General features: G+C 41.5%; 1 protein-coding gene across 2 annotated transcripts in view; it reads left to right on the top strand.

Annotated features, from left to right (window-relative positions):
- The window catches only part of LOC125766914 (uncharacterized), a 393,268-nt gene that overhangs the window by 145,475 nt on the left and 233,793 nt on the right, over nucleotides 1-14,000 (top strand). The gene's annotated exons all lie outside the window — the stretch shown is intronic.

Genomic DNA, 14,000 nt, shown 5'->3' with positions numbered 1-14,000 from the left:
GATCTCATTTTCTTCGATGGGCTCCACAGTGTTGGGAAAATGTGCCATTTTTCCGGGGCCCAAACGCGCGCAAATGGCACACCATCGGCACGGAACCGGTGACGGTTTCGGTACACGCGTGAGCACTATTCGGGGAGCGCATTTAATGCTAATTAGCGCTAACGTGTCTCCGAGCGCCACCCAAACTCAAGGATGGCAAAAAGGGACACGACGGCGACGTGCTGGTTGCTTGATGGACCAGTGTCACCTGAAGGAAGTGTCACCGGCAGATGATGCGCATTCGTACGTTGGTTCCGGTCGGGGTGACCCCTTCGGTATCGTCTTCGGTTGTGAGGTTTTTCCGACTGTCTGTGGAGGTTTTTGGGTAAGAAGTTTTTTTGTGCCAATGAATTTATGGTAGCACTGGTACCGTTGACTACCTGCGACTCCTTGTGTGACTTGAAACGTCCTAAAATTTTAACAGCTACAGTGGTTCAATTTTTTTTGTTGTCAAGGTACGGTGTAAAGTCCACCAGAATAAGGAGCAGTAGATTGAAGATGCTCTAATTAAGGTGTGGTCACCTTTTTGCTTACAGTACCTTCTTCACGGTGCTACACAATGGCAGTTTAGAGTAATTTGAAAATATAGTTATTGCAGTTTGCCAGAGTATGCTAGACTCGGACGATGAATTGGTAGCCATTAAGGAAATCAGCATGAATCAGCGGTAAACATTGAGTTTACGCGACACTGCGCTACTTGATCGGGAGCGATGGTAGAATTGAACCCGTACGAAAGGATGTAACCCCTCCTATTGCCCCAGAATACCAACCAAAAACCCCCCATTAAAATCTCCCATCCCCACAAACTCCAGATGAGTTACTGATACGAACGCAGCGGGAGCGTACCTGTGCCGGCTGTTAACCCTCCAGATAAAATATGTCAAGACGGCGGCGGAGGGAGAGAGAGAGAGAGAGAATAAAGCACAACAACACGAACGAAGTTTCTGCATATAGCTGCATAGACCATACTATTTGTGGCACCTGCAGCAAGTTGATGAGTGTCCGCAGTCATCTTAAGGTGGGTTTGGCTCAAGGCGTCACACTGGTTGCAGAGTTGCCGTACATCATCTGATCCTACCCATTCAGAAAAATCGCGCATTGTCGTGCTGAGGTGCATTTTTGAAAGCGCTCGCTCGTTTGTTGGGTAATGTTGCTTCGCTAAAATTTACTTACGCTACTACGTTACTAACCGTTACCACGCGCTCGTGAAGCGTCCTACGGACACACGAGGAGAAGAGGAGGAGGGGACAAAAAACAAAATGGAAGCAGAACGGACTACTAAATGTGAGGTTATTTCTTCAAATACGTTTATATCTTAATTCATCCTCACCTGTCCCTTCGGGAGAAGGTGCTTGTACTTTTGACTCACCCCCTTGCGTTACCACCATTTGGAACCATTACATCCGCACAATAAAACGTTACAATATAATTGACTGTTCGAGAGCACGAATGTCTCAACGCGCTTGCCGTTAATGCGATATGCGGCCTCAATACGGTGAGGTTAGGTTTTTTTTTCTTGTTGTTGTTGTTGGGGTGAAGGGTAAGATTATACTAAATAATTCACCACTACACCACCATCTTCATCGATACCGCATCAAGCAAGGAGGGGAGGAGGATCAGCGGGGAGGGGGAGGTGTGGGGCGGAATGTAGTCGTCATCGAAAGGACTTCTCGCAGCGGCCATTTCTGTGAGGTCACAACACCGGAGGAGGTAAATTATTTACAGCGCATCATTTACCTACCAGCAAGAACAAAAACAGGGCATCCGGATCATGGAAAAGATATTCATTTGGGAGCAATGTTTATTTCAGTCTTGTTTAACTAACAAAATATGTAACAAAATAAAGTTGTTGTCGATTGAAGTCAAGCCACTTTGCTAGTTTACCAAGATTTTTAAATGTCCCAAATTAGACATCAGATTCTGATATTTGGACTATAAGACATCGCGACTCCTCGAAGAATCTACCTCGATAAATCTAGTCAAGCCACTTTGTTAGTTTTCCAAGATTTTTTAATGTCCAAAGTAAGACATCAATTTCTGATATTTAAACTACAAGGCATTGCGAGTCCTCGATAAATTTAGTCAAGACACTTTACTAGTTTTCCAAGATTTTCAAAAGTCCCCAGTTAGACATCAAATTCTGACATTCGAATTATAAGACATCGCGAGTCCTCGATAAATTTAGTCAAGACACTTTACTAGTTTTCCAAGATTTCTAAATGTCCCCAGTTAGACATCAAATTCTGACATTCGAATTATAAGACATCGCGAGTCCTCGATAAATCTACCATAAATTCATTAATCTGAGTGAACTTTTAAGCTGAATGAATTATTAAAAATAATTCATTTAAAAAAATCAAGAATCTCCATTGAATCTCCAAGAATCTCCAAGAAAATTCAAGAGAGAAAGAAGAAAATTTGTTTCAAGAACCTCCAAGGTTTGAAGCAGTGGCCACTTAAGATAGATTTTTTTTCGACCACAAAATGTAGCTGTCGAGGATAAAATAATTCAACAAGGACATGGGTTACAAAGCGTTAGGTAGGCAAGTCAAAAATTATTTGCCAAAAAATCAGTACCACGAACTCGATCCATCGAACAAACGAGCGATGGAAGAAATCAAACAAAATAAAAAAAGCTCCAAACACACACACCTTTATCCGACGAATGTGTGTCAGGACATACGGTGCAAATGAGAGCAAAACCACAAAATGGACTTTCCGCTTTCAGTTTTCCCATACCGGCGTGTGGGTTGGTTGGAATCAATTCAATGAAAATATATTTTAAAAAAAAGGAGGAAAAAAAGCAAACTCTGGCGTGTGTCCGCTTAAGGTAAGTTGGTCACAGTTGGGAATGGATTTTGGAAATTCTACCCTTAAAAGTAAAGAAGCAACAAACAAACAAAATGGCGAGAGGGAGAGAGAAAAAACCCCCACCCCTGGTTTCAGAATTTCAGTTGGAAAAGCTGCAAAAATCGACCTCACTCATTGCTGTTGTTAGCTGTTTTTTTTAAATTTTATTTTTGTTTGAAAGCTATTTTATGCGATCAGAAAATCAGTCCCAGTACTTTTTGGGGAATGTTTGTTTGTGAAACTTTTGCGTATGTGTGTGTGGAAGTGGTGAAGGTACCTGGTAGCGACAAATCGAGAACAATGAAATGATATTCTCGATCCTCACAACTTTATTGTAGGACCAGTTGAAATTCTCAACCACTTTGTTAGAATGCTTTTGCTGGAAGGAAGAAATAATAAATCCTACGGTCGGACGTCACCCACCAGAAAACGGAAACCCGAGTGTCTACATATGTGTGCAGAGAGAATGCTTTTCCATCTCCCAGCTCCTCCTTTCCCTTGCCATTAATCTCCTCCAACGGGAGGTAACATCTATTGAAACATTGACCCAACAAAAAGAACGAAGAATCCCGAACTGGTTGGTTTGCAGTTCAATGTGTTTTGCCTTAATGCTGCACGGTGAAAAATGCATTCGCGCGGTAAAAAGCTTTGGTATGTATACACCTCGGCAACTGGAAAATTTTGCACATACCCTCAGTGTAGTAACCGTGAGTGGTTTTGCATGCAAATTTGCCACCCTGCCAATGATTAATGATTTTTTATTATATCTGTTTGAGTTTCTGTTTTAATATACGATTATTATAATTCCTTTCTTCTTTGTATTACCAAGGTTTGTATAACCAAGAAGGCGGGTATGGATGAAAAGTGAAATAAAAATATAAATGGAAATTCGCAATGGAAGGCAATGGGAAATAAGTTCATGGAGAAGGAAAATATTTTCTCCAAGAATTTATTTTTCTCCAAGAATAAATTTTCAGAATTTATGAATTTAATTTATTCAATTTATTTTTTCAGAATTTAATTTATGTGATTTGTTAAACGAAAACTAAAATATGAAACTGTTTTTCCTGAATATTTTAACATTTCTTTAAGGTAAAAGGGTCTCCTTCTTCATAACTTATTTATAAAATCTTAATATTGAAAATGAGAAATCAATAGAGCTTCTACAATACATATGGCAGCAGCAGGAGATTTTCGAAAGAATAATGTTTACCAATTTGTGATCGTGTTAGTTTGCATTGAAGCTGTTTCATCTCCTTTCTACTAGCCCTTGTGCACTGTTCCAAAAATTTGCAAAAGAACATATGATTTTTTTGTCCGTTCTCTCCCACCCCAAAATTCCGATAGTTAAATTTGCTCTACCAAATGTACACGGGACCATTTTAATCACAAAACCTGTGTGATATTCTCCTCATTCGCACAAAAAAAAGGACAATAATCCTGATCAGCCTTGCCAAGTCCGTTCAGCATTCAAATGTGTTCCCCCCTTTTATCTGGCCAGGTGCACTATCTTCCATCCCTTTCTCTCTCTTTCTCCCTTTCGCTTCCGGGAAAGGGGGTTTTCCCAGCATCGTGTCGTCCAGCCGGTAAAAAATAATTCAATTTTAAAATCAATTAAAAAATATTCTAATTACGGACAATTATTGTTTGCTACCGAAATTGTTCGCTCCCATTGGGGTGTTTTGGTTTGCTGGAGGCTTTCATTTTTTTTTTGGGTTTCTTCCCATTTCTTTTAAAAAGCATAGCAAGAGAGGTGAGCCACTGAACCAACAGCATCTGGAATCGAATAACGCTGATGACGACCGGGCACCCAAACTTCCCAAATGTGATCAATTGCATTTGCTTCTCTTGGTGCTTGCAGTTTGCTTTTTTGGAAAGGGTTATTTTTTTATTATTTTTAGTTGTTGTGCGACTTTCACTCACTTTGCATTCTGGTCAGGACATTCAGCTGCAGCCGTCGCATTCAAAATTCTTACGAGCTGTGGTACGGTGGCACCCTTTTTGCTCACCTCGGGTCCAATGGTCGCGTTTTAGGACAAAACACCCTCTCGATCATTGATTTTCGGCGCACATTTGAAGCTGGCAAGATGCACCGCAAAACATCTCAGAAGCGACGCCCAAAAACCCGGCAAAGGGAACCGTTTGGCTAATCGAATGTACCCGGTGTACGATTGTGGTGTCCATATATTTGTCGCTTTTGTCATAAATCCTGCCGGTATAGGTCAGGTCTGGGCTCCGCAAAACACCGTACGGTTCGACTGATCAATCGGTTTTGCTAATTGTACCGAGCCGTAGCAGCTAAGCTTAGCAATGGATTAGGGTGACATTTTGCAAAGCAATCCAATTTGCATGAAAACGCATGTAACCATCGCTAAAGGGGGGTAATACAGATAAAGGGGTTTTTTTTGCGGGGTTAGAGACAGATATCGGTTTAATCTTGACGATACTATTTATTGTTATCCCATCAAGCATTAATGATAAATTTATAGCAAACCGTGAAAGAATGTTTTATGACTGTTATATGCTATTTTTATTACCTCATGTTACTGGAAAATGAATTTTCTGATTATTTGTTGAAAGATATGGAAAGAACAAATTATTTTCATTTATTTAATCTAGTTGATTTTTTTAATTTATTTAAACACTTTGTTTTAAATATTTTTTATTTAAGTTAAAAAACAAGCAATCTTTTAAGACTTATTAAATTTATTTAATAAATTCATTCTTTTTTATCAAACTTTAATTTAATTGTTTTGATACTGTTTTTAAAAAACCTCTAAGTTTATACTAATTTAAAATTATTTATTAGTTCATAAAACAGCGTTTTGTTGATTCATATTTGAATCAACCAAATGGTGGTGTGTGTGATAAATGGCCGCCGGGCTCCAAGGACTGATTATTCGGCTATATGGTCTAGTTTTGGGTGAATCTGAACGAAATTTAAAACTGAATGAATGACTCTGAATCTGTATTCCGAAGATTCATGAATCCTGATTGAAGTACGAATCCTTAGAGCTTCGGGACTAGTGTTGGGTGAATCTGATTCAGATTGATGAATCTGAATGAATCTTTAACTGAATGAATGACTCTGAATTTGTATTCCGAAGATTCATGAATCCTGATTGAAGTACGACTCTTTAGAGCTTCGGCACTTTTAATATAAGTTTGTGCAAATAATAAAGGATTCATGAATCTTTCAGGATTCATTTGAATTTTTGACATTTGATTCATATTTTAGGAGTCGGCTCATGATTTGAATAACTCCTTACTGAAGATTCATATGAATGACTCTTCACTGAAGATTCATATGAATGACTCTTCACTGCTAAGATTCATATGAATGACTCTTCACTGCCAAGATTCATACGAATGACTCTGCACTGAAGATTCATATGAATGACTCTTCACTGCCAAGATTCATATGAATGACTCTTCACTGAAGATTCATATGAATGACTCTTCACTGAAGATTCATATGAATGACTCTTCACTGAAGTTTCATATGAGTAACTCTTCACTGAAAATTCATATGAATGACTCTTCACTGAAGATTCATATGAATGACTCTCCACTGAAGATTCATATGAATAACTCTTTTCAAATGATTCAATAAGCACAACACTAATGGGGTCTAATAAGCCAGAAATGCCTTAAAAGACTTCTAAGCCAGAAATGTGCAGGCATGACCTTAGAGGTCGTCAAGCCATGAAAATTAAAGGGATTTTATTTGTAATTAAATTATTTCAGAAGTAAAGCTTCTGCGCTATATTTAAATGGTCCTAAAACTGGGTATGAGTTTGATCACCATCTATGCTGAATATAACAAAATTCTGCGAAATTTAGCTTTGCAGAGGTTGATATGGATGCCAGACACTTTAATACTTAGGATACTTGTTACTGTTGCAACGTGAAGTTACAATGCATAGGAAAAAGCCACCTTTTGTGCCATTTATAAACGTAAACACAGGTAAAGCTTTTAAATGGCTTAAAACGAGCTGTTTGTTTCCCACTAATCGCTTGGCAGTTTTGAAATTTGTTACCGAGGCCATTCACAATTGATCCGATTTGGCGGTTTGGCTGTAAGGATGGGTGCTGAAGCTGCCTTCCATTTTGCCAGAAAATGCAACGAGCTGCTAGAGGAATGTTCCACTCACGAGTGACAGCAATGCAGGAGCGATACCATTTGCTGCATCGAGTTGCCAAACGCATTTAGACATATTTCCACGAAGTAGCTTAAAAACCGGGTGTCGACTGACGGTTTCCACCGATGCATACTGCTGCACATACGTCGATGTCGATGGATGTGACGGGTGTATAGAGCACCAGAATCGGTAATATCTCGCTCTCGGAAGAAGCATCCCGTCTGACCTTCACAACAGCGACCCCGTTTTTCTTATGTTTTCTTTTCCCGTGCTCAATGTGTAACTAAATCTGTGGCAAATAGGATTGGTAGGGGAATGAACCACTTTTTTCCCCTTGCTCCTTTCCATATGTTTGATTTTTCCATTAATTTTCCACCCCTCCCCCCCACCGGAGACTGCGGCGGGTGATGAAAAATGTAAATAGTCAATGTATGACAATTTCCGCTCACGCAGACCCATCAGCCAACTAGTGGAAGCGGAACCATTTGTCGTTGGAAAAAGGAAAAAGAAAAAAAAAAGGAAACTGCATCCGCTACGGGTAATACGAGACCGTGGCGGTACAGGGGTGGCGCACCGAAAAGAAAAAAAAATTCCACGAAACAGCACGCACGGGGTCGCCGCCGAAGTTAATGACCTTCACGATATAAATAAATCCTTCGAAATGTGCCGCCAGCGTCTTCGGGCACGCTAGACGGAGGGTTTTTCGGGTTGCGATGCAAGCAAATATCGACAAACAGATCGTGCAAGCGAGAAAGCAAGACACATAAAGGAAGAAAAATAAACCGACATTTAGTACCGACGGTGCTACGGAGGGTGGAAGATTGAAACCCAAACCGAAAGAAACGGAGGGAAAAGAGCGGTCTAAAAATAATATAAATAATAATAGCAGTTGTAATAACCGATCACTAGGTTGAACCGGGCAGCTGGATGGAACTAAGGAAAGGAACTAGCGAAGGAGGCGTGGGGAAAAAACGGCAAAGTGCGAACGAAGGCGATAATCACGGCGGCAGCTGCAAAAGTCACAGTGCATTCACATCAGACGCGTCTGGTGTGCTGTGCCATGCATAATTCGGACGCGTGCAGGTTGATCTAACCTCAATTTGGAGTACTATTTTTTTATATAAAAATAGAACAGGTTTTGGATATAACCTTTTTGTAATTTTCATAACTTTGAGGTTATATTTTCAAACAATAATTACTCAAGGATTTAAGTATTTAATAACTTAAATCTGATGGAAATTCCTGAATCTATGGGAAAAACTATAATTCAAGCCCGGGTAATACGGATACGGATACATCAGGAAAAGTCTGGAAAGTTTGGTCAAACTTGATTTTTAATTTTAATTAATTTTAACATTCACAATTGAGACCTCAAGGATTTGCCATTACTTGTTTACAGTAATAATGTCAAATCGCATTTGATTCTGTCATTTAAGAGCTGTACGGGTAATTCGACGCCCGGATAATTCGATGCCCGGATAATTCGATGCCCGGATAATTCGACGCCCGGATAATCGGTGTTCCACCAAAATATACTAAATTTACTTTCGAATATCAAACTACAACTTGGACTTGGAACAAGATGAGTGTTATTGTAATGCTGAATATCTGTGTAATTCAATAAACTGGAACAATTTGCCCGGAAAATCGAGTTTGAGGACTCTGAGGACGTTATCCCGAAAAATTAATATAATTGCGCATCTTTTGCAGAATTAATAAATCTCTCCTAACTTTAGCGCATACATACAAGCTATCTTCAAAACGACTACTTTTGGACCACGTTTTCCAACAAAACCCCGTCAAGAAGAAAGGAAAGAAAAAAATCCTTTTTTCTCGTGCTGTATCGCTGTAATCAAAAGTTAAGCTCATGCACGGTACGGTACCGTCGGCTAGCCCCCGTCATACCATATTTGTACCGTACCAGCCACGTACCAACCGAAATGATGGTGCTGGATTGTGACGGGGGACGGCATAAGGGAGGAGTGGGGTAGAGATCCTTGTGCGGGCCCAGGAAGCACAACATAAACATAAACATTGTTCGTCATTAATTCAAATTTGCCCGAATGTTTGGTCCGCTTCTCGTATGTGTATTTCCCTTTCCCCTCACCCCTCCTCACCTCACCACCCCCTTCCAAAACCCACCTTTCGGGAAAAAGGAAAACGGAAAGAGGTGTCCTTCCCAACTCCTCCTCCTGCTCCTCTCCCCCATGTAAATTCTCCCCACCCCATTATCCGGTGTCTTGGTGCAACATTAAGCTTGCATAGGTGTGTGTAGCACGGGAAGAGCGTAGGACGAATGTGTTTATGTGCATGTGAAAAGGTGTGTATGTGCGTGTTTTATTTTTCGAAACTCTCGAGTTTGACTGACTCACTAATGCTCGACAACACTGCTATGCGTGTATGCTATACACCATTCAATGGTGGATGGGAGGTGAAAACCCCGGGAAACACAGGGAAATTCCCTTTTTCTGGAACACCCTTACACCAGGATAACCGCCATTTCGGTGTGTGTTTTGTGGGGTGAAGAGGGGGAGGAGGTTCGGTTGTTGTTTCTGCTTTACCAGACAACAGTTTCTGCAGTTTGTTAGTTCGCGGTCGCACTCTTTAAATGTCACATGTAGCCCCCCCCCCTTCCCTCCTTCTCGGCCTCAATTTTCCGTCATCCTTCTTGGGTCCTGCCCAAGAAAAGAAACGTTGGAAGAGAAAGAAAAGAAGGGAAACAAACAACAAGACAACCGCTTGCACTGGTGCTGCGTAGATGGATTCCGTCATTCACGTATCGTTACCATTTGCTTCCAGCCCTTCCAACCATCCAATTCTTCACCTTCTTGCGTAGCGCTCCTGCACGCAGTTCCCTTTTTTCAAAAACCCACAAGAACGCAAACATATGGTGTCGATGACTCACTCGTCGCCGGTTTTCTTTTACAAACCATTAGCTTCACTACCTCAACGGGGGGTTTTGGGGAGGAGGGGGGGAGGGGGTGGTAGGAGCGGTTGACTTTTACACGAGGAAAAATTGAAATGAAAGGGAAACCCGAACATTCCTCGCGTATAGTTATGGGTGTCTGTATGTTTGTTTTTTTTCTCTCTCTCTCTCTGTCGCCCACTTCTTCGAATCGGGCAGATAGTTTGCTAGTCTCCGTTACTCCAAAAAAAAAAGTCGGGGGAAGAGGGAAGAAACATTTTTACTACGCTTCTTCATTTCCATACTCCCGTTCAAAACATTGAGAAATCAATTCTCCAACCATTTACCCCATCCCCCGAAGTCACTATTTGTTTCTATGGTTGCAATAAATATTCAAATCATTTGTGGGATGAGCAGTGAGAATGTGGACTACTCCTGCTGGGACAACTGCTGACAGATTCGAGCGTACTGACGCGTACTCGATAGAGTTCCCTTCCCCCCCCCAAAATCTAATGGTAATGGTGATTTACTGAGGAGGGTTTTTTCCACCTTCGATCAACATCACGATACGTTTTGTGGAAACGAACATTTGAATTGAATATTTCCAAAAAGATAACAAAAGTTTGAGGTTAAGTTGAATATCTTGAGGACACTCAATTTCTTTGGTAACTTTAAATTTTAAATTGCAGCAAATCATTAAAAAAATCAAATAAATTGTGTCTTTAATCAACATTTTTATTGGAAAAGCTTTGGAAAATAAATCACCTTAACAAATAAAAGCACAACAGCACATAACACAACGTGTACACGAATAACGAGTACCGTATGGTTGCTAAGGGAGTAAAAGAACATACTCAGGAAATCATATAAAAGTTTAAATGAAATTCCAGTAAACATGGTTAAACTATAATTAAATGTAACGAAAATATTAAAAATAACTCTGCTAAAACTTACCTCTTCCTTTCGGTCGCACCCAAATTCCAGAGCAAATGTGAAGCTTCTCGGGACTGCCCTGCTGTACTTCCAGCTACCTCTGGGGAGGGGGTTTGGTAGGAGGTAGGCAAAACTTTTCCCGGGACTTACGGACTACTGTAACTAATCAGTTTTATCTACGTTGCCCAGTGTCCGAAAATTGCATTCCTTACCGGAGGTTGGGTTTTTGCAAAGTCTGTAGAAAATTCTGAGACGGAAACTGTGGACGGCAAAGTTGAAGCATCCAAGAATGATGCACCTCAAGAAATTGTAGTGAAGCGTTTGCTTGGGGGTTGGGGAGGGGAGGGAGAAGAGTTAGAGAGGAGCTGGTGGAAGGTGAGAAAGTGTGCCGCGCGTCAGAAATTGTAACACTCGGGCGTTAGTTGTTGGAAATGATGAGATGAGAAAAACAAACCCTAACCTCAAAATTTTTGCCCATCGCTCTGGAGCGGATTTACCTTTCTCGAGTGTAAAAGGTGCTTCTCGGAGCACTCCCTTCTGTGTATGTGTGTGTGTGTGTTAGTGTGCATATTTTATTATGTCTTCGAAAGGAATCAAATGTTCGCCGTAGAATAGCAAAAACACAAAAAAGAGTGCACCGGAACCTCAAACAACGGCAGGGCTGAAGGATGCAACCAGGATGTGGATGAATCTAATTTATGGAGCCCGGTGATTTACGGGCAGAAATTTGTTAATGACCATCCTGATTGCTCTGCTGCGAGTGACAACTAGAGGATGGATTTTTAAGGGAAGGAAGGGGGGGATGGGCGGTTTGGATGGTAGTGGTGATGGTTTTACTCTGCAGAAAAACTTCCTCAATCTGAAGCATTCACCGAACAGCAACAACAAAAAAAAAAACACACATCTCCTCCCATCCTTTCATCCTTGCTCTCCCTTGGGCACAGCCCTGGGAAAAACCAGAAATCCCTTTTTTCGGGAAGCTACGGTAAGGATAAGCTAATTTTCGGGAAGGTGACGGCAGTGTGACATAGAAGTGTAGCGTAATAGCGAGCAGAGGTGAGTCATTCCTGCTGGCAGCGTCAAACCCGGAATTGATTGCGCCCAGAATTCCAGAGCGCCCTCTACCGGTGGGGGGAAACTGAAGATGCCATACCTTTGGCACAGGCGTTATTACACGACTTACGCTAGTGAAACGTTCGGTCGGTAATCTTTTCTTGGGTTGAACGGGGGTGGACTTCCCCTAAAAAAAAAATGAAACAAAATCCAACCTCAGGTAAACCTATCCTTTCGATCATCCAGACGTAGTGAAGGCAGGTGTAATTGTAAGTGTACGTAGTAAAGCGTATCCGGCGTGTTCTTTATCCTTTCCTGCTCTGCCAACCTCTCGCTCGCTTTCGCTGGAAACGATTTGAAACTGTAACGTAAAAATATCTCGCATCGTTACGGCCCTCCTCTCCTCCCTCCTACCCTTTTCTGGATCTTTACCACCCCGTGGGCCCCCGTCACGTTCTGCAGCAGTTTTGACAGTTTTTAAAGACAGTTTGAACTCACTCAGCTCCCCGTGCTGCCAGCACAAAAACCCAGGTAACCTGTTTCGAGGACAACTGGTGAATAGGAAACACCTCCCTTTCTCTCTCCCTCCACCACCACCACCTAGTAACTGACCTTTGAAATGTTTGCGCCCCGTTTCCCCCGTTACCCACCCCCTGGGTGGCAATTTCCTTCGAGGTACACGGCAAAAACCTCTTCAAAAGCCCAACCTTTTGTGTAGTACCGGCCGGGACGAACGTTGCGTGCGGCACAATCGTAGCCTTCCTCCGCCCCAGCATGGGGCACGGTGCTTTGCATAAGTTTTGTGCAAATTAATTTCGTGCATAATTTCATGCCAGCTCTTCCGATTCCGTGCGTATTTTCTGAATGGAGGACTACTTGTCACGATTTACCGGTGGGCCTTACGATAGAGCGTCATATAAATTGTGTCTCACCTTACATTTGCTTCTTGGTTTAGTGTTTTTTTTCCTACTCCAGCTGTGAATTGTCGTATCGTAATGGAAAAAAAGCAGAAACTAACGGTTTTGGGGAGGTAAGGAAAGCATAAGAATAAGAGGCTTGAAAGGACTTAGACGTAGAATTGTGGAGAGATCCACGTCCTGGAAATTATATATACATTATTGCTTTTTACTACTTGGTAGTAAAGATTTTTTTGTTTTTTTGCTGTTTTCCCCCCCAATTCCATCTCACACTGTGACAGGCCCCAAATTTCTTGTACGTGTGTGTGTGTGTTTTTTTAAAGACCCAACAACTTAGAACATCCAGAGCGAGAAGGTAACCCCACTGATTTGAAGTTGGGGCGCCACTACATGTCAGTAGGCCGGCTTGTCAAGCCTTGACTGTCGCACGGACGTCCAGGAGGTAAAAGTTTCAACCAACACCAAACTACTTCCGCATTGCGGAAACTCCCCAGACCGTCTCGTGAAGTTGTCTGAGCAGTTGTTTACGCTTTCCATGCGCTCGGAAGGGAGGGCGAGGTAACCGCCCGTGCGATGTGTTTGGCGTGTTTCGCATCCAAAATGCTCATTGAGTATCCTATTACCATTTGACCCGTAAGCACTCATTGATAACTGAAATTTAGAGCAACTAATTATGGCTAAACAACCATTTCAGCCCTCGGCAGGCCTCGGAGAGCCATACGAAATACAATAGCGCGTGTCAAAAGTGTCAAAGCCTCAGTTATTCTGGAATGGCTTTGGGGTTTCTTTTCTTTTGCGCGTATATGATTAAGCTGACATTCAGAATGGTTCAAATTTAACCAGACACTAAAGTAATACGCAAAATAGACCAAAAAAAAGTGTGTGAGAGAGATAAAATACTTTCTCAGATGCACTAATAGTGGCAAAACTTGTCCACGAACAAATGTTCCAGTGTATAATGGTGATATCAACATGATAGATGAGCTTTGTGAACTTGTCCCGATTAACAACTTTGAGTAGTTGAAGAAGAATTATTCAAAAAGTTTTGAGATACTTCAGATTGTTGAGAAGGAGTCACTTGAGAGCGAGTTCTTTAGCATTCAGAAATAGTAATATTTGGATCTTCGGTTTAAAGACATCAGGACTTCCAAGAGTTACACC

This window comes from Anopheles funestus, chromosome X, assembly GCF_943734845.2.
Source record: "Anopheles funestus chromosome X, idAnoFuneDA-416_04, whole genome shotgun sequence".
NCBI classification, from domain to species: domain Eukaryota; kingdom Metazoa; phylum Arthropoda; class Insecta; order Diptera; family Culicidae; genus Anopheles; species Anopheles funestus.
Note: the sequence above shows the minus strand (reverse complement) of the source record. Positions and strands in the feature narration are given on the sequence as shown.